Source organism: Hoplias malabaricus, chromosome 2 (genome assembly GCF_029633855.1).
Source record: "Hoplias malabaricus isolate fHopMal1 chromosome 2, fHopMal1.hap1, whole genome shotgun sequence".
NCBI classification, from domain to species: domain Eukaryota; kingdom Metazoa; phylum Chordata; class Actinopteri; order Characiformes; family Erythrinidae; genus Hoplias; species Hoplias malabaricus.
Window position 1 is genome coordinate 56,387,581 of NC_089801.1, and position 21,834 is coordinate 56,409,414.

General features: G+C 38.5%; 1 pseudogene; it reads right to left on the minus strand.

Moving 5' to 3' along the window:
- Positions 1–1,681: 1,681 nt before the first annotated feature.
- On the minus strand, positions 1,682–21,806 carry LOC136686530 (cytochrome P450 3A27-like; annotated as a pseudogene).
- Positions 21,807–21,834: the final 28 nt, after the last annotated feature.

The window sequence follows — 21,834 nt, forward strand, 5'->3', positions numbered from 1 at the left end:
ATATATATATATATATATATATATATATATATATATATATATATATACTGTATATTTGCCTTCTCCTAAATTATTTTTGTATCAGGCATTATTACTCTCACCTCGCTGCATCCACATCACCATACAATAAGGCTGAGTGAGACGAGGCACAACAGCATGAAACCACGTGTGAAAAAGTCTAATTGTGTGTAACACTCACTGTTTCAGACATTTCTCGTGTTGTTTAAAATGTAATATCTGTGAAAATTATGCTGGAGATATTTTTGCTGTAACTGCATGTAGGAATAAATGGCTGTAGCTGGTGTGTGTCAGTATTTTGGTGCAGTAACTCTATGTAGGAGTAAATGGCTGCAGCTGGTGTGTGTCAGTTGTAATGATGTGGGGTGTCATGGTGACAGAGATATTAACAGGAATGGAGGTAAGTGCAGGAGACTTTTAATAACAACAACAGAACTAGACAGAGTGGTTAAACACAAGGGCTAGGACACTAAACACAAGAGCTAAACACAGACTAAACACTAAAAAAGTGGCCACCCAGTAAACATTTAGCCGCTGATTCAACATTGAAATAATATAATGACTGCCGTCTAATCATTCACTTAAGGTTGAAAATGAAAGTTGAAAAGACGTCCAAACACAGACATTGAAAAGATGACTATTAGACGTATTTTGGACGTCCATCGATGTTATTAATTGGTCCCGAAATAAATTACTTGTATAAAACGCATTTTGGACGTCCACTGACGTTATTGATTGGTCACCACTTAACTTATTAAGATGGATTTTGGACGTCCATTGACGTTTAAAATATGTCCTTGACGGACAGACTACTTTTAGACCTATTTTGAACGTCCAGGGACATTCCTTGTTTACTGGGTAAGCACTAAACAAACAGGCTAAACAAAGCTAAACACTAAACGAGAACCTAAACAAAACTAAACACTAAACAAGAAGCTAAACACTGAACAACGCTATACTAAACAAAGGGGTGAACACTGAGTTAGGCTAAACACAGAACAAGGCTAAACAAAGTGCAAGGCTCAACAAGGCTTTAAACACAGAACTTGATATAATGTGACAAGAGAGAGACATGAAGCAGAGACAGAATGCATACAAACAACATTGATACATCCAATGACCCACAACAAGAAACACTGAACAGGACAATATAAAGACCACACTAACAACAGACACCTGAACACTAAGACACGTGACACTAGGTACACAAGGGAAGGGTATCACATGACCTGAGGACAAGCAGGAAGCAGACACAAGACAGGGAGAAACAGTCTTATGATGAGGGGAGCAAAAACAAGAAACAATACAAAACAGAACACAAAACTAAGTACCTTACATCAGTATTTTGGTGCTGTAACTGTATGTAGGAGTAAGTGGCCGTAGTTGGTGTGTGTCAGTATTTTGGTGCTGTCACTGTATGTAGGAGTAAACAGCTGTAGCTGGTGTATATCAGTATTTCGGTGCTATAACTATATGTAGGGGTAGTAGCTGTGTAAATAATCAAAAGAAATTCACAGCTGATACTGAATAAGTGGACACTGACACCATGTGTTTCTACAAAGTAAAGTAGTGTTTTATGTAAACCATTTCATATTGCATTCATATATATATATATATATATATATATATATATATATATATATATATACATTGGAAATGGTTTGAAATTTTGGTTAATATACACTGAAGGAAATGATAATAAAAATCTCATTATTTTATACTAAACGTATAGATTTATAAATAAACAACAGGTTAAATTAGGCTGTGGTTGTTTGTGTTGCTGGGCTGGAACGCTATTCTTGGGCTGAATCTGAGTATGATGGGTTTAGTAGGGTTCAGAATTACTCCTGAACTCAACTCCAGAGGAACCTGAACAAAGAAAATATAACATTTGGTATAACATCAGTAAGAGCGCTGATACTAAAGTTATATTTCTTTTTTGTCTGCTATGCAAGCATTAATTTACTCTGATCCACTGAGAAATTTCACAGATAAATGTGTCTAAGTTTAATTTCTGCAGACTGCAACAATGTTTTATTTTATAAGACACTGACCTGAGTCTCCTCACAGACGCTGACATCGAACCTCTGCAGAATCTCCACGATGGCCAGCTTCATGGCCACCTGAGCAAATCTCATCCCGATACAGTTCCTGGGTCCAGCTCCAAACGGCATGTACACATAGGGGTCCACACAGTCCTTATTCTCCTTAGAGAACCTGGACACCAGCAGAACACACTTTATACACTGTCCACATAGGGGTCCACACTGTCCTTATTCTCCTTAGAGAACCTGGACACCAACAGAACACACAGTTTACACACTGCAGTAATATCTACCTCTCAGGGTGAAACTCTTCCGGTTCAGGCCAGTACTCCGGGTCCCGGTGGAGGACGAATGTGGGTATTACCACCACGGTTCCCTCAGGGATGGTGACACCTTGTATCTCCACGGTTTTCTTACCAATCCTCTCCAGCCGAGGCACCACAGGAAACAACCTCAGCGACTCGTTCAGAGCAGCGTCCAGATAGTCCATACTCATCAGAGCATCGTAATGGACTGCAGCCTACAGGAGAACAAGAGAAGTCTGGACACATCTGGACAAGACAAATGATGTTGCTTACCTGATAATGCACCTGAAACCGCAACACCTTATCATCTGTTCTGGCCAGAAACATTCAGAACTCACATGCATAACATTTACATGACACATGGCTGTGTTTGGAACATTCAACAGTGAGACAATAAAAGAAAACCACTCAGCAGCTCCTGAGCCAATGGCTGTTCCTGTTTGTTAAGTTTTGTTGTCTAATAAGTGCACTGCTATTGGTCAGAGGGTATAGCATTGGTGTGTCTCCTGAGTACTGCAGTTGTCTAAACTTTGACCCTATCATCAGGACTTTGCAGGGAGTCCTAGGGAGTACAACTGTCTCGCTTTCTGGGCAGGTCAGAGCCCCCCTGCCTCCCTTCATTGCCCAGTTCAGCGCAGACAGCACTGCACCTGGGCATTTGGAGCTCTCCTCCTGCATACTGGGCTGTCAGGTGACCTACAGTGTTGAGGGCGTTGTGTGTGATGGGGAATTTAGCTAGGAGCTAACAGGGGAACTGGAGAAAACGAAGGACTGGGTGTATCGTGATCTTACCGTGCTTGGCGTGTGTCCCAGTCACCCATCACATATACTTAGTTCTCAGGACTCTGCTCTACTCTTAGTTCCTTGTTTTTGAAAAAATAATGCAGGAGGACATGCCTTTTCTCACAAAGCTCCTCAACTGTGGAGTAGCCTCCTGGTACAGTTTGGGGCTAGCGTGGCTAGTGTGTTTATGTGAGATAAGGCGTGGTGAGGTGAGTCTCTCTGAGTTCGGTCCAAATGTTTAATCTGTGTGTAATCAGAGGGAATTACCTTATCAGGGCAAGTGAGGTCAATCTCCTCCTGGAGTTTCTTCATTGTGTCTGGGTTTGTGGCGATGTTGTAAAAGAAGAAGGACAGTGTGCTGCTACTCGTCTCATAACCAGCGAAGATGAAGACCATTGCCTGGGACAGAATCTCATGATCGGTGAGACCTGCTGAGACAAAACCTGGTAAACACAGGCAGTGGGGAGGATCCAACTCAGGACCCTGAAACTCTGCAGCTTCCCCATAATTTTTAAATAAGTGGAGTATTAAAGAATGTACCTCTGCTTGTCTCTTTTTCGCACCCTGTGTCTGATTTCTGGGAGTCCATCATTAACTGAAGGAAGTCCACTCGACTCTGTAAAAAAACACTTAATGAGAACTTTACACCCCTCTGGACTCGCTTATACATCCCTCTTGGTCTTGACTGTTATGGCTGTTTTGACAGGAAATAAAGGGTGGTCTCTGATTTCACTAAGAGCAAAGGGTGCTAAACAAACTCAGCCTCAACACCTTTAGCACCATTCGTACCCTGTGGTCCTTGTGCTGTCGGTCAGCTTTGATCTTCTTCAGGACGTTGATAAAGAAGTCTATCACAGACAGCGGAAAGAAGGAGTAGTTCATCTTCTCCAGCAGGGGTATTGTGAAGGGGAACAGCACTGAGACATGGGGACAGGCGAGCCACACGTTAGGGGACACGTATGGAAACATCTGTCTCCGCTGCACACTGTCCAAATGCAATGTGTGAAATCTCAATAGAAAAGCACTGGTGGATCTGTGTTTATTTCATCAACAAAAATGATGATCAAAAGTATTCCTTTTATAATGAGTTTGGGACAAGAACTGATTAAAAATAATCATTTAAAGACAAGAACAATGATGAAAAGTTTTTCATTTTTCATTTTTAAAAACTAAACCTAAAAATGAAAGACTGATAAATTACACGCCATTTCAGATTTGAAAACAGCAAATCACAAGGAAATAAAAACAGGAAAATGCTCTGTTTGATGTTTATGGGGAGAGAGCGGCCGGGCAACACAGTGAAGTGGGTCGACTCCCAAAGAATCGATTCTTCCAGCGTTTGGGAGTCATATCAACTTCATATCAACTGTCAGCCAATGAGTTGTCCAGTGAATCACTGGGAGTTGGCTCAGTCTTGGTTTGTGATGCATTCTACAGCGATGTTACTCTTAAACTGTTAATGTTAAGTAAGTTGAAAGTTTAAAGTCAAAATATTACCTACAGTTGCTTTAATGACTTGTGTATGAGATGCGAGTTACCAGCGAGGAGGAAGACTGGACTGAGGAAATTCAGAGTGAGCTTCTTCACGTTGGTTACGAAGGGGTCGTTGGGATTGTTTAAAGAGTCGATGTCCACACTGAAGGCAGTGCTGGTCACTACGTCCATACTGTACGGCCCAAACACCCTGACCATTACAGACATGCAGTAATCAGGTTAAATACAGTGTGAAACTAATTAAATACATATTAAATCCACATTAAATACATTGTGAAACAAAACCCCCAGTCAGTTTTCCGTGTGCTGCCTAAAGCCCTATTTGGAGGTATTAATCTTCCCTGTGGACGTGGGATAAAGTAATTATTCCCGGAGTATCTCTGTGTTTTGAACCCTTCTAAACAGACCATTTCTGTCAATTTTCCAGAGTGTACACTCCTGTTTCAGAAAAGATTCCTGAGCATTTTACCTTCTGTAAAACAAGCAGTAAATATAACCCTAGGTTATTAACCCCGTCTGAACTGACATGAGGGGAATATTCTGTCATATCCCGGGGTGTAGATTTTTGATGGTTTTCTCGAGGATGAAGGAGCTGGAGGAGGAGCTCATGGTCGGGGTGAACAGCGAGCGGCTAATTATTATTTAAAGGAACAGGGGCTGTGGAGACAAGGGAGAATACAGCACCTTTAATATTTAATAAAGTCACCCTTTGATGTCCACGGTCCTGTTCTGCAGGGATGTTCTGCAGTCTTCTGAAGGTTTTTTAATAAAGTGCCTGTATGCCTCTTCATGATGCCAAACATCTACAAAACACAGTTACATTTTGCTCATTTCTGCAGGTCTTCAGAACAATTTTTAACAAAAACCTTTAGCTATAACAAGCTCTCCTTGTATTTAACACTCAGAGAAGAGTATTTACTGCTCCAGTTCTGTTCATCAGCTCAGCACTAATGGCTCAGTTCAGTGAATGACGTTTTTTTTATTTAGCGTGTTGTTATGTAATGTATTTTCCCAGTTTCTGACATTAGCATATTTAGCTGGTTGAGACCCTCAGGAGTGGGGTGAGCTGAATGTAATTATTAACTGCTAGTTTGGTGTGGTCCTATTAGTTCCATACTAACACACCTCCTTCAGTCTACCGCTGGTGAAGGACGGGGACAGGATGCTGCGGATTCTCCTCCAGTCGTTGTCAGTAACGACGGACAGAGCATCGTACAGTTCACCGTTCAAAGCGAAGTCCTGGAAAAACAAACAGAACCATGTTCTCCACAGCATATCCACTGCTGACCACAGCTGTGTCCTGACATTCGGAGGAGTTCACTGTCCTGAACCAGAGCCAGCCCTTTTCATTTTTTTAGTTTTTTAGTTTAACATTTAATTTTAGTGTCAGCACAATTCTGCCATCTAAAACAGGTTCTGCTGGAACAAGATTAGTTGGTTCTTCAGCAGGAACCATGACGGCATCCATGGAGATAAATAAGTTCCAGAAAGAGCTCAGAGAGTAAAGAATCTTCATGTCAGCAGAACTGGACGAGTCATTTTCCGCTTTATGATCTGAAAACAGAAAATGGTGAGGAAATAAAATCAGGAAAATATTGTGTGTATGTGTGTGTGTTTTCTGGGGCTTTGTGAGACTCGGTGAGAGGTCACTGGAGAACACCAAGGTTCTAATCCTGAATGTAAAAAGTTCAAGAACCTGAGTTTATTTGGAGGAAAAGGACTAAGAGTCCTCAGCAGGGCAGGCTCATACCCCTGGGATTAAAGTGTGAGGTTAGTTGAAGTGTGAAGTTAGGTTGAAGTGGTACCCGTCTGTTGGTGAAGAGGGAGTAGCAGTCTTTGACCAGGACGCATTTGATGACCTCTTTGTCCATCACACAGATCACGGGCTGCCTCACGTCGTAAATTCTGCAGCAGAAAACAGGAGCGTATTTATTACAGCGCCTTGAGTATCTGGGTCAAACCACAAGCACCGGACAACTCTATATACACTCATTAGCCTCAAATGGTCAGCTAGGGATCTGAGGGCCATGCTGTGATGGTTTGGTCAGAGCGTCTAAAAACTCAGTTCTGTGGGGTTTACAGTCTGCTGTGATCAGAGGAAGGCAGGATGGCCCTGGTCTACGTGACTCAGATCCTTACACTGACCATTTCTACTGCTTCCAACATCAACTTCAAGAACCATCCTAGACAAGAGGCGCTGTAACTGGATCATCAGCATTCCTCACCTCACCTGGTTTAATATTGGTGTATACATAGGGTCTGTCCCAAATCTTAGTGAGATCCCTAAGTAGGCAGTTGTTTAAGTTGGCAGCGTTTTGACTGATGTCTGACCTCATGACGCCATGGATTATGCTCCATTTCCATTTTAATTATTTTTGTGGGAGTTGTGCTTCATGGGATTGCCTTCCTAGCTGAGGAATGGTTCAATGTCGCCTTAAAATTCGGCCAGATTAAGGTATCTCAGCAGGCATCATATTTAATGTCTTAGAACTGGGACAGCCCACTTGTCAGCAGCGTGCACACTGTGACGTAAAACGCTCTCTATATCGACAGCTCACTAGGGTTTAGGACAGGTCCATAGTGTACTGATTTTAAAATAATTTACAGGGAATCTTCTGCACTCACGCCCAAACTCTCCCATACTTTCTGAAGCACTCCATATCAAAGCCATGGAAACCCTGGAGGAAACAATCAATGCCATGGTCACTTATTTTTGATCAGTGCTCCGTCCACAGATGCAGAATACACATTCCAGATAGGAATAAGTGTGTTACCACACTACACACCTTTCTGTACTCGAATACAGTTCCGAAGATAGGGAGAGGTGTAGGTCCAGGAATTCCGAAACTCCTTAGTAGAGTCCTGCACCTGTAATCATACCTGTAACAAACACATAGTCTTTACACACACACACACTGCCCACAATTCTGTAAATGGGGATACACAGAACAGGACACTCTCTAGTGCATTATAGTGCACTCTATTCACTCTATAGTGCACTATTTTGGAGTAGGGTCCAAAATCATAGCGCACAAGTTTCAGTGCAATCAAACAATCCCATCCATATCCATAATCCAGAGCGTTTTTAGTAGAAACCTGCATGAGTTAATGTCCAAATAATACCATCTGAATTCAGTTCACTATAACAGTGCACTATGTAGTGAATACTGTAGTAAATAATGAAAAGGGAGCCATTTAGGACACAGCATATGTCTCTGCTCCCTTGCTGTAAAAGAGAGTGAAATAATGATCTTACAGCAGAACCAGAGCGAGCAGCAGCAGGACACAGGTCCATGTTTCTGCAGAACCGAGCCACTGAGAACCCATAGCAGACCCTTCAGTCCTGAAAACACACAAGCAACAACAGTCTCAGAGGCAAATATTAAGATAGATACGATGCTTCCTTTTAAAACAGGATTTAAACACTTTAAAGCGAGTTTTAAACGCGTTACCAAACACCTATTTGGAGGAAAGTTATGAAACCGTTCAGATTCACAGAATATAGCGCCCTCAGCCAATCAGAAAACAGAACTGAGGTGGCAACAGCCAATTACAGCAATGGGCACGCAGTCATCGCTGAATGAAACAACGGCACAAAAACGTCATGTTAATTCCAAAAACATCCCAATATTTTTATTTTTATTTAAACTTTAGGGATTTATATTTCACACACACACACTGTTTACAGCAGAAAACACTGCAATATATAACATTTATTACTGTGTTTACTAAAGTGATGTAGGGTTTACTAAAGTAATGTGTTAAATTAAATTAAAAGCACAGTTGTATAAACCCTAACATGTACAAATAATACAAATATTTTTATATTTGATTTCCCTCTCCTGAAAATCTGACAGTAAAACTGGGAATGTGCAACAGTAACACAAAAACACTTCCTCATTAAGGCGCTATTACCATCCGTTAATACTACGTTTTTTTATTTACGGAAAATATAACGTTACTACTTCATTGTTTGTCAGTATTAAACTTTTGAAAATTAGTCAAAATAACGTTAATTGAAAAAAATGTTCTCGTTAGGGTTAAAGCTAAAGTAGGACAGCAATAAGCATTGCTTAGGAGAAATATTATAATAAAATACTTTATGCCTTTGTTGGAATAAGAACCTATGTTATTGGTTCGCATTATGCCTTTTTCTATGTTATATGAGTAATGACGCCTGTAATGAGGAAGTGTTTTTGTGTTACTGTTGCACATTCCCAGCAAACACAACTACGTGTTCACAACGTGGTAAAAACCACTACATTAGTCATTTGGGACGTTGTGTAAATATTGTCAGAAAGTCAAAATGAAACCCTTTTATTCAGCAACAGACTTACAACATACCAGAATGCCCCTTTCATGTATTCTGCAACATTCTGACAACCTAAAATGTAATTACTCATTCATAGTCACAAAGTAGACATGAAGTTACATCACATTTTGCAAATATTGTTCTATATTTCTCATAGTAACATAGTGTCAGTGCATTTTTCCTGATCCACATCATCAATCATTTTAGTCTGTTACAAAATATGGACATTACTGTGGCCAGAACAGAGGCACTTAAAAAACTAGATATCATAATTTAATCTCTGTCATCCATTTTGTTTTCATATTTCAACAAAATTACATGATAATGTACTTATGGCATAGTTTTGTTTCCAAAATTAGAATGATGCAAAACATAACTACAAGCATTACACAAACATAATAAATAATACATATCAGACAATCACAATAAAATTCATAATGCAGTTTAATCAAAAATATTTTTACAAATAGAGGATGCATGTTTATACACATTATACACAACAACACACACACACACACACACACAAACAAACACATACTCTTTACAACAGTTAAGCTCCATCCACTCACATTAAAGTTAAGAGCAAACTGCATTTTAAATTCAGAGCACAATAAACAGGAGTCAGTCAGAACAAAGTTCATTTATTTATACAACAAAAACAGTTGAATTCTAAGGAACAGTGAGGTTGGAAAATTTTCATGTAGAAGTAAAGAAATGATAGAGTATGAGCCTTATAAACTCTGGAGTAACAAAAGTAACATAAATAACTAGGTTCAACTACTATATATATATCATATATATGAACTAATGAAATCATTGGCTACATTTCAGATTCCACTGGGCCTGGGTTCACCAAAGGCTGTAGGGAAAATAAAAGAGACAATTCACAAGTGATGAGCATTGCTTCTATCCCTATAATTCAATAGAATAGAAAATACAAGGAGCACTGTGTAAGATTTAGTGACATCTAGCAGTGAAATGGAAAATCCCTCCCTTCTGCTGTACATGGCTCTCAGAACAATCCCCATCTTCTCTGCACCTCTCCAAGTTTTTAGTGGGGCCCATTCCTTGTTTTTTTTTTAATGCAGAGATATCTGTCCTTACTTAGTGGGATTGTGTGATTGGTTCCTTTTGTAATGTGACTGCTTCAGCTTATGGCATTACTCCCCTTTCCAAGTTTGTAAGTTCTTGTATGTAAAAGTAAACCAGCTATGAGCTTCTTGACCATCCAGTTCCAGAACCGGTCCTAGGTGAGGACTCGAGTATCTGGGACTGGAAATGTGAAAAGTTAACAGTAAACGTGACTGACATCTGACTGGTGCAAGGACCGAATGGAAGCTGTGCACTGTTTTTGCCTCCTAAAAGTATGTTTTAGCTGTCAAACGACTGCTGAGACTTTGCAATGGGAAGTTGTTACTAACACATTATAATGACAAGATGCCGCTTCTTGCACAAAGCAAGTAGTTTGGTCACAAGTTTGAATGCAGAGAAGCTGTGTTTTCTATTATTCCCCTAAACATTATAATAACCTTACAGAAGATCTAAGAGCATTAAATAATTTAGGCACTTTTAAATAGAAACCATTTACAGTCTTTTCTGTTTAGCTTTTCAGAATTTCTCTGATGTGATGTAAGCTATCCCACACATAAAACAGAAAATGTAGACAGTTGGAAATTAATTATTGTATGTGTGTGTAATGTGTGGTAATGTCTATAGCTTAATAATAATATAAATAATAAAGGATATATGTATTTTTTTGTTGAAATATATTTAATGAAATATACCTTGATTTTTAAATTTTACCTTCATAACAAATATGCCCTAACTAGAAAATATCACTCTGAATGGAAGGAGATACTAATGCACCAAGTGCCTAAACATGCTAAAATCCCTCCTGACCTACCACCTACAAAGTTAAAATAAATGTATATTTCATAAGAACATAGTGTGATAAATATTGAGCTGAGATCTCATGCTTATATGGACTACATATTAGAAATGACAATTTTATGAAGCATGGAAATTGACCGATCATTAAAAACCATTTAAAAATGTGAGATTTCGGATGCCATTTACTCAAAAACTATACAGTAATATCACTTTATATTTCATAGGTACATAGTATGGTAAACTCTGAATTGATAACTGTTGGATTTATGAAGTACCTATTAGAAATGACAACTTTACTGAGTCTTACCACACAGTCACTAGTATATGCACAGTCTGCAGTCATTTTTTGTTGAACTTTTTGCCTTGAATAGAAATACAACGAATACAAACCAATCTCTCTTTTTTGTTTACCTATTATAAACATAAATCATTTAGCTGTTACATACACTGGAGGGTCCATGTACTTTTTGGTCATTCTATTTTTTTCATTTTAAAAACAGATATTAAAAAATTAAAATGAATGGTTATTTGATTTTCATTTCATACTCCAAATCCAAATCAAGAATATTTATTTTTAGAAATCAAAACTTAAATATTCGCACAGAGTAAGAAAAAGAAAAACAGTCCGTCTTTTTATTTTTCTCAAACCTAAGTGTAACACCGTCATCAAGGCAACTCAAGGTAAATACAAGGCGCTCACTTTAATATTTTTTTTATGTTTGCTTTAATACTTAGTTAGTTAGTTAGAAGGATGTCTTTAGATCCACACTCTGAAACAATTGTACACATGGCAAGAGGAGACTATTCTACTGCCATCTCTGGGGCTATTTCACATTGTTATGAAGAAGAAAGGGATTGGAAACTGATGGTGAAGCCATCTGCACTTCACGTATAGGCACAACATTACATTTTTTTTTTAATTACAGAGTACACAACATATGCTTCAGAAAAGATAGAGAATCAGAAACCCATGTTTGAGCAACGATGTTTCTATTACATCACTATGCATGCAATAATATATTTGACTAAAATTAACAAGTCATTATGATTAGTTTTCTATTCAAATTACTTTAATGAGGCAAAACATGTATTACTTATTTCATATATTTATGTACCATTATTTATAATGACACATATTATATTATATTAAACTCCGGTTCCATAACAATGTGAAATATCGCAGAGATGGCTGAAGAATAGTCCCCTCTTGCCATGTGTACAATTGTTTCAGAGTGTAGATCTAAAGCCATACTTACTAACAGGTTTGAAAACAGTAAACGTACAAGAGCAAACATAAAAAAATTTAAAGTGAGCACATTGTATTTACACACCTTGAGTTGCCTTGACGGTGGTGTTAAACTTGGGTTTGAGAAAAATAAAGATAGACTGTTTTTCTGTTTCTTACCATTTGCAAATATTTATGTTTTGATTTCAAAGAAAAAAAAGAAATATTGTTAATTTTTACATTATATGGATTTAGAATATAAAATGAAAATCAAATATCCACCCATTTTTCATTTTTTAATATCTGTTTTTAAAAAGAAAATAGAATGACCAAAATGGACACGGACCTGCAACTAATAAACTTAAAAGATCAAATAAAAAGTACAGAAATGTACAAATACTGAAGAAAAAGCTTATCCTGTGACAACCCACACTAAAAATAATTTATTTTACTTTAATCCAAGGTGAATTTGCTTTAATTACAAAAACATAAATATCCAAGATGCTAATTTTTGGTTATTGTATCGGCCCAAAAAATAAAAAATCTGTGCATCCCTACTTCTAGTACCTAATGATGCTTCTCATAATGCTTCTTGCACACAGATTTGTAGTTACAGGTAATTATACTCTAATAAGCATATGGTTTTCTACTCTATATTGCATTTCTGCTAATAAATCCCCTAAATCTTACACACTGCATGTTTCACTAGATTTTTACTTACATTCGCTTTTTCGCCGCACAATCCCTGGTGCATGCTTCAGAGTTCCAGCTATGTGAGCCTCAATGTCTGCTGCAGACGCGGAGAAATACACTCACTCATTATTACTCTGTAAATGGTTAGATTCTGAAGTTAAATTTTCCGTTTTTCCTTTCAGACATTCTTGAGGATGCCATTGTGCGAATGTGCGCATTGTACATCTTACTGAATCTCCAAGGGAAGATACTTGACCTATGAAAAGAATTGTATAGTTTACAGTTTTAATTTTCTTATTTATTGGAAATATTTCAACTTAAAAACAATGGTTTTTCAAGGGTTATTTATGACAGGCCGTTTAGTCCAAATTTCACTTACCTCTCACACACATTATCGAATGTTGTGTGTGAAAGAATTGATGGTGCGAATGAGAGGATTTGATGGTGTGAGTGAGAGAGAGTTTATTGGTTAGTGTGAGAGAATTTGATGGTGTGTGTGAGAAATTCAATAGTGTGTGTAAAAGGGTTTGATAGTGTGAGAGGGTAAGATGGGGTGTGTGAGAGGATTGATAGTGTGTGTTAGAGGTAAGTTTGAAATGGTTATTTAGTAATCAAAATGGTTTTATATAGAACATTGATCAATCAAAAAAAAAACTTTCACGGATTAAAGGGTTTTTAAAATTCTTTAAAATTTAAAATTCCGGAGTTATACGTTCTGTTCAGTAACGTTAGCTAACTATTGCTAGCTAACATCAATTGTACAAATAATGCAGATAAACTAAGCAAAAATACTGAGGTATCTACCCAGAATTGTCTGTAAATGGGGACTATGGTAGTAGGTATACAGTATACAACATATACATTCGAAAATGTACTAAAATATATATTTTATGGTCATAATTTATAAATCACTCACCTGAAATCCTGTGAGACTTCAACGCAATAATGGATCTTCGCCAACTGACAAAAAATTGCATTTCTCTCGTGCCCTCCAGGAGCAGGTTGCAGAGAGATGGACGCAAGGTTATAGCGGGACCATTCATTCATTATCTGTAATCGCTTATCCAATTCAGGGTCGCGGTGGGTCCAGAGCCTGGGACACTTCAAATGACCTAGTACATAGAACATGGTTAGATTCTTTCATTTACCTAGTGCTTAGTGTACCCTAGGGTTCTTACAATTACCTAGTAGTTAGTATGTCCTAGTATTCTAACCCACAACCTCCAGGTCCCTGGAGCTGTGTGACTGCGACACTACCTGCTGTGCCACCGCGCCACCATTGATCTGTGATCAGAGTTATATAATTACACCTGTGTTTATTACAGCACCTAGTTCAGTTCAGTCTGATCCAGAGTCAGTCTGTAACACACACACACACACACACACACATTCCAAAGTCGCCTACTAACAATTACCTAGAACACTGGACACTGTAAATCAGTTAGCTTTTAACATTCTATATATTCACAGTTTCTACTACACTGGATAATGTGACTCAGTTCCTAATCTGAAATTTAAGGATTTAACAATATATTTGTTACCTAGCACTCTGAAGATTATATCTATTGTTCAGTGTTTATTTTTTATACTTCTGTGTTATTGTCCTGCAGTTACACATTCACGCCACTAGGCTTCTTAAACTTCTCCCTCTACACTCTGTAGTACACAATGCAGAGGTCGAGTTCTATTACTTTTATAAATCTTTAAAGTGTACTCTGTAGGGAGGAGGGTGATGTCTGGGACGGAGCAGAGGTTACATGAGGTGCCAGGAAGCATACAGTTACACAGAAGCATAAACTGGGGTTTTAAAACATTCATGTTTAGAACATTAGAGACAGGAAAGGGATGTTTAGAGACAGGAAAGGGACGTTAATGTTCACTCCTTTACATCAAAGTCTTTCTTTCAGCACTTTGCCCAAGTCCAGATCTTCAGCTTTAGCACAGTTACACACCTGTAACAAACACATAGTCTTTACACACACACACACTGCCCACAATTCTGTAAATGGGGATACACAGAACAGGACACTCTCTAGTGCATTATAGTGCACTCTATTCACTCTATAGTGCACTATTTTGGAGTAGGGTCCAAAATCATAGCGCACAAGTTTCAGTGCAATCAAACAATCCCATCCATATCCATAATCCAGAGCGTTTTTAGTAGAAACCTGCATGAGTTAATGTCCAAATAATACCATCTGAATTCAGTTCACTATAACAGTGCACTATGTAGTGAATACTGTAGTAAATAATGAAAAGGGAGCCATTTAGGACACAGCATATGTCTCTGCTCCCTTGCTGTAAAAGAGAGTGAAATAATGATCTTACAGCAGAACCAGAGCGAGCAGCAGCAGGACACAGGTCCATGTTTCTGCAGAACCGAGCCACTGAGAACCCATAGCAGACCCTTCAGTCCTGAAAACACACAAGCAACAACAGTCTCAGAGGCAAATATTAAGATAGATACGATGCTTCCTTTTAAAACAGGATTTAAACACTTTAAAGCGAGTTTTAAACGCGTTACCAAACACCTATTTGGAGGAAAGTTATGAAACCGTTCAGATTCACAGAATATAGCGCCCTCAGCCAATCAGAAAACAGAACTGAGGTGGCAACAGCCAATTACAGCAATGGGCACGCAGTCATCGCTGAATGAAACAACGGCACAAAAACGTCATGTTAATTCCAAAAACATCCCAATATTTTTATTTTTATTTAAACTTTAGGGATTTATATTTCACACACACACACTGTTTACAGCAGAAAACACTGCAATATATAACATTTATTACTGTGTTTACTAAAGTGATGTAGGGTTTACTAAAGTAATGTGTTAAATTAAATTAAAAGCACAGTTGTATAAACCCTAACATGTACAAATAATACAAATATTTTTATATTTGATTTCCCTCTCCTGAAAATCTGACAGTAAAACTGGGAATGTGCAACAGTAACACAAAAACACTTCCTCATTAAGGCGCTATTACCATCCGTTAATACTACGTTTTTTTATTTACGGAAAATATAACGTTACTACTTCATTGTTTGTCAGTATTAAACTTTTGAAAATTAGTCAAAATAACGTTAATTGAAAAAAATGTTCTCGTTAGGGTTAAAGCTAAAGTAGGACAGCAATAAGCATTGCTTAGGAGAAATATTATAATAAAATACTTTATGCCTTTGTTGGAATAAGAACCTATGTTATTGGTTCGCATTATGCCTTTTTCTATGTTATATGAGTAATGACGCCTGTAATGAGGAAGTGTTTTTGTGTTACTGTTGCACATTCCCAGCAAACACAACTACGTGTTCACAACGTGGTAAAAACCACTACATTAGTCATTTGGGACGTTGTGTAAATATTGTCAGAAAGTCAAAATGAAACCCTTTTATTCAGCAACAGACTTACAACATACCAGAATGCCCCTTTCATGTATTCTGCAACATTCTGACAACCTAAAACGTAATTACTCATTCATAGTCACAAAGTAGACATGAAGTTACATCACATTTTGCAAATATTGTTCTATATTTCTCATAGTAACATAGTGTCAGTGCATTTTTCCTGATCCACATCATCAATCATTTTAGTCTGTTACAAAATATGGACATTACTGTGGCCAGAACAGAGGCACTTAAAAAACTAGATATCATAATTTAATCTCTGTCATCCATTTTGTTTTCATATTTCAACAAAATTACATGATAATGTACTTATGGCATAGTTTTGTTTCACACATTACATTTTTTTTTTAATTACAGAGTACACAACATATGCTTCAGAAAAGATAGAGAATCAGAAACCCATGTTTGAGCAACGATGTTTCTATTACATCACTATGCATGCAATAATATATTTGACTAAAATTAACAAGTCATTATGATTAGTTTTCTATTCAAATTACTTTAATGAGGCAAAACATGTATTACTTATTTCATATATTTATGTACCATTATTTATAATGACACATATTATATTATATTAAACTCCGGTTCAATAACAATGTGAAATATCGCAGAGATGGCTGAAGAATAGTCCCCTCTTGCCATGTGTACAATTGTTTCAGAGTGTAGATCTAAAGCCATACTTACTAACAGGTTTGAAAACAGTAAACGTACAAGAGCAAACATAAAAAAATTTAAAGTGAGCACATTGTATTTACACACCTTGAGTTGCCTTGACGGTGGTGTTAAACTTGGGTTTGAGAAAAATAAAGATAGACTGTTTTTCTGTTTCTTACCATTTGCAAATATTTATGTTTTGATTTCAAAGAAAAAAAAGAAATATTGTTAATTTTTACATTATATGGATTTAGAATATAAAATGAAAATCAAATATCCACCCATTTTTCATTTTTTAATATCTGTTTTTAAAAAGAAAATAGAATGACCAAAATGGACACGGACCTGCAACTAATAAACTTAAAAGATCAAATAAAAAGTACAGAAATGTACAAATACTGAAGAAAAAGCTTATCCTGTGACAACCCACACTAAAAATAATTTATTTTACTTTAATCCAAGGTGAATTTGCTTTAATTACAAAAACATAAATATCCAAGATGCTAATTTTTGGTTATTGTATCGGCCCAAAAAATAAAAAATCTGTGCATCCCTACTTCTAATACCTAATGATGCTTCTCATAATGCTTCTTGCACACAGATTTGTAGTTACAGGTAATTATACTCTAATAAGCATATGGTTTTCTACTCTATATTGCATTTCTGCTAATAAATCCCCTAAATCTTACACACTGCATGTTTCACTAGATTTTTACTTACATTCGCTTTTTCGCCGCACAATCCCTGGTGCATGCTTCAGAGTTCCAGCTATGTGAGCCTCAATGTCTGCTGCAGACGCGGAGAAATACACTCACTCATTATTACTCTGTAAATGGTTAGATTCTGAAGTTAAATTTTCCGTTTTTCCTTTCAGACATTCTTGAGGATGCCATTGTGCGAATGTGCGCATTGTACATCTTACTGAATCTCCAAGGGAAGATACTTGACCTATGAAAAGAATTGTATAGTTTACAGTTTTAATTTTCTTATTTATTGGAAATATTTCAACTTAAAAACAATGGTTTTTCAAGGGTTATTTATGACAGGCCGTTTAGTCCAAATTTCACTTACCTCTCACACACATTATCGAATGTTGTGTGTGAAAGAATTGATGGTGCGAATGAGAGGATTTGATGGTGTGAGTGAGAGAGAGTTTATTGGTTAGTGTGAGAGAATTTGATGGTGTGTGTGAGAAATTCAATAGTGTGTGTAAAAGGGTTTGATAGTGTGAGAGGGTAAGATGGGGTGTGTGAGAGGATTGATAGTGTGTGTTAGAGGTAAGTTTGAAATGGTTATTTAGTAATCAAAATGGTTTTATATAGAACATTGATCAATCAAAAAAAAAACTTTCACGGATTAAAGGGTTTTTAAAATTCTTTAAAATTTAAAATTCCGGAGTTATACGTTCTGTTCAGTAACGTTAGCTAACTATTGCTAGCTAACATCAATTGTACAAATAATGCAGATAAACTAAGCAAAAATACTGAGGTATCTACCCAGAATTGTCTGTAAATGGGGACTATGGTAGTAGGTATACAGTATACAACATATACATTCGAAAATGTACTAAAATATATATTTTATGGTCATAATTTATAAATCACTCACCTGAAATCCTGTGAGACTTCAACGCAATAATGGATCTTCGCCAACTGACAAAAAATTGCATTTCTCTCATGCCCTCCAGGAGCAGGTTGCAGAGAGATGGACGCAAGGTTATAGCGGGACCATTCATTCATTATCTGTAATCGCTTATCCAATTCAGGGTCGCGGTGGGTCCAGAGCCTGGGACACTTCAAATGACCTAGTACATAGAACATGGTTAGATTCTTTCATTTACCTAGTGCTTAGTGTACCCTAGGGTTCTTACAATTACCTAGTAGTTAGTATGTCCTAGTATTCTAACCCACAACCTCCGGGTCCCTGGAGCTGTGTGACTGCGACACTACCTGCTGTGCCACCGCGCCACCATTGATCTGAGATCAGAGTTATATAATTACACCTGTGTTTATTACAGCACCTAGTTCAGTTCAGTCTGATCCAGAGTCAGTCTGTAACACACACACACACACACACACACATTCCAAAGTCGCCTACTAACAATTACCTAGAACACTGGACACTGTAAATCAGTTAGCTTTTAACATTCTATATATTCACAGTTTCTACTACACTGGATAATGTGACTCAGTTCCTAATCTGAAATTTAAGGATTTAACAATATATTTGTTACCTAGCACTCTGAAGATTATATCTATTGTTCAGTGTTTATTTTTTATACTTCTGTGTTATTGTCCTGCAGTTACACATTCACGCCACTAGGCTTCTTAAACTTCTCCCTCTACACTCTGTAGTACACAATGCAGAGGTCGAGTTCTATTACTTTTATAAATCTTTAAAGTGTACTCTGTAGGGAGGAGGGTGATGTCTGGGACGGAGCAGAGGTTACATGAGGTGCCAGGAAGCATACAGTTACACAGAAGCATAAACTGGGGTTTTAAAACATTCATGTTTAGAACATTAGAGACAGGAAAGGGATGTTTAGAGACAGGAAAGGGACGTTAATGTTCACTCCTTTACATCAAAGTCTTTCTTTCAGCACTTTGCCCAAGTCCAGATCTTCAGCTTTAGCACAGTTCCACTGTTCCAGCGCTCCACCGGGTTCCACCAGGTAAAGCGCTGCAGCACTTAAACAGCACCAATCTGGCAACCTGTGGTCCCTCTCTCAGTCCTCCTGACTGTTCCTGTCTCCAATAATCCACACTCTCAACCAAATGGCTGGCGTGTGGTGAGGGGACGAGGGTGGATCGTCTGGGAAGGGGGTGGACACTGGTGAACTTGGAGGAGGCTCCCTAAGCTCCCAGAGAGTGTCCAGCTGTGGGGGTCTATTTAATCCAACATGGCTGCCCTTGTGAGGCCCACTCTATGGAGCATCGTTCAGGAAAAACAGAGCTGAACTGTGTAAAAATTACAAGAAATATGATTGACTGTCCCAGGGAGCTTTTATCTGGATAACTTAATCATAGAAGTCCAATAGCAGCATCACTTAGGTACGTTCACATTACAAGCCTCATTCATCAGTTCTGATGTTTTGCACGGATGGGATTTGGCGGATCGGTCTTTGATTTGAACAAGTCTGTCTCTAAAATGGTGGCAGCTTGATACCTTTATAATAGTCTGCTTTTACTGCTGCACAGAGTTCAGCTAAAATGTCTCCCAGATTTTATCACATCTATGTCACAAGCAAAAAATTAGAGATATTTCAGCCAGGTAACATGAATGCAGCTTTAGCTCCTCTACTATTGGATAGGCTCAAATGTCCCCTGAGGTGATGTACCCTCCTAGAAAAACCTGTTGAAGAAGTGCTCTGTGAATGAACACCATGTTCCTACAGGTCGTACCTGTAGGACCCACCATGTGCCTGCTGTATCACTTGGTGTTTACAGCACCTTGTCTTTATTAAACCTGTTTACACTGTGTTTTTAATCAAGTCCATCTGCGCAGAGCGCCGGCTGACAGCACTGTGTCCAGCCAAACCAAAGTCCAGAGTCCTGATGGTTCACAAACACCATAAACCACCTCATAGCAGCGTTACTGCCCAGCCCTGAGCCATAGAGTGATTACACAGGCCTAGGTCTGTGTTTGGAAAGGTAAATATAAGTGTTAAGGTGGTATGAGATTTGTCTAATAGACTTGTGTCAGGTGTGGGACCACAGGCCTGTTGAGCCACGGAACCAGCCCCCTGACTCTGAGGAACCCTGAAAATCAGAGACCAGGGACTCCCCTGGCATGAGACAACTTAACCTCCAAACTGAAGTAGCAGGTAGTGCCTGGGCAGCTGTTGCCTAATGGTTAGAGGGCTTGGAACCGAAAGATTGCTGGTTTGTTCCCAAGTAAGCAAGTGGACAGTCCTCACACACCATAGAACCCAGGGAACCACAGGCAGCTAAGCCCTAAAGCAAGTGGACAGTCCTCACATACTCAGCATCAAACGTGTAACAAACTGTGTAGTCACACTGTGCATAAGGGGCATCTGTGACCTAATGTTTAGAGAAGTGGGTTTGTGTTCAGAAGGTCATTGGTTCCATCTCAACGACCGGCAGGAAAATTAGTGATGGGGGAGTGAATAAAGAGCACGGTCTCCTCCCTCAACATCCACAGCTGACATGCCCTTGATCAAGACACCTAACTCCAAACTGCCCTCTGGGTGCTAGGATGGCTGCCCACCGCTCTGGCTGTGTTTACCGCCCCTAGTGCATCTCTGTGCGTGTGTGTGTGTGTGTGTGTGAGAGAGAGTGTATTTAACCCATCCACTGCCATGGATAGGTTAAATGTGGATGACATTCTGTTGTACTCCACCAGGGTTGTCCCTGCTTTCCTATATTCCTCAGTGTCCAGGAGCGGGGTGTGTTTATAATGAGTTATGATTATTGTGAATGATTAATATAAATATACTACAAATTCATTTTTAGTGTATTTTATTTTGCCTCTGAATTCATGTTTCTCGGCTGGGTCCCTCACGGCTGGCTCTGGGAGGAGTCTCTCAGATGCACTGAGCTGCCCCCTCCAGGTCTCCAGCTGCACCCTGAGTGGATCTACACACAACTGTGCGTCAGGTCCAGCGCCTGACTCTCCAGCTCCTTTAATGACTCGAGTCTGGATGCTGCCCCCTAGTGCCCATGCTCAGTACAGTAACGTGTTGGATGACCCCTACGTGAACCCCAGCGTACGGTTTTACATGGACCTTCACAATATAAACCAGCATTTAAAATCAGAATGTGTCCTTAGGACAGGTATATGTAAATGATCTCCATTCTTATTGGCTGTGCCTCATTAACATCACAGTTCAGGCTGAAACACAAACTTATAACTTCAGCAAGAATGGAGGGAACCACTGCAGACTGATTGGGACTTAACTCCTCTCTCTCTATCCTGTGTGTAGCATTGAGACTCTCTCTCTCTCTCTCTCTCTCTCTCTCTCTCTCTCTCTCTCTCTCTCTCTCTCTC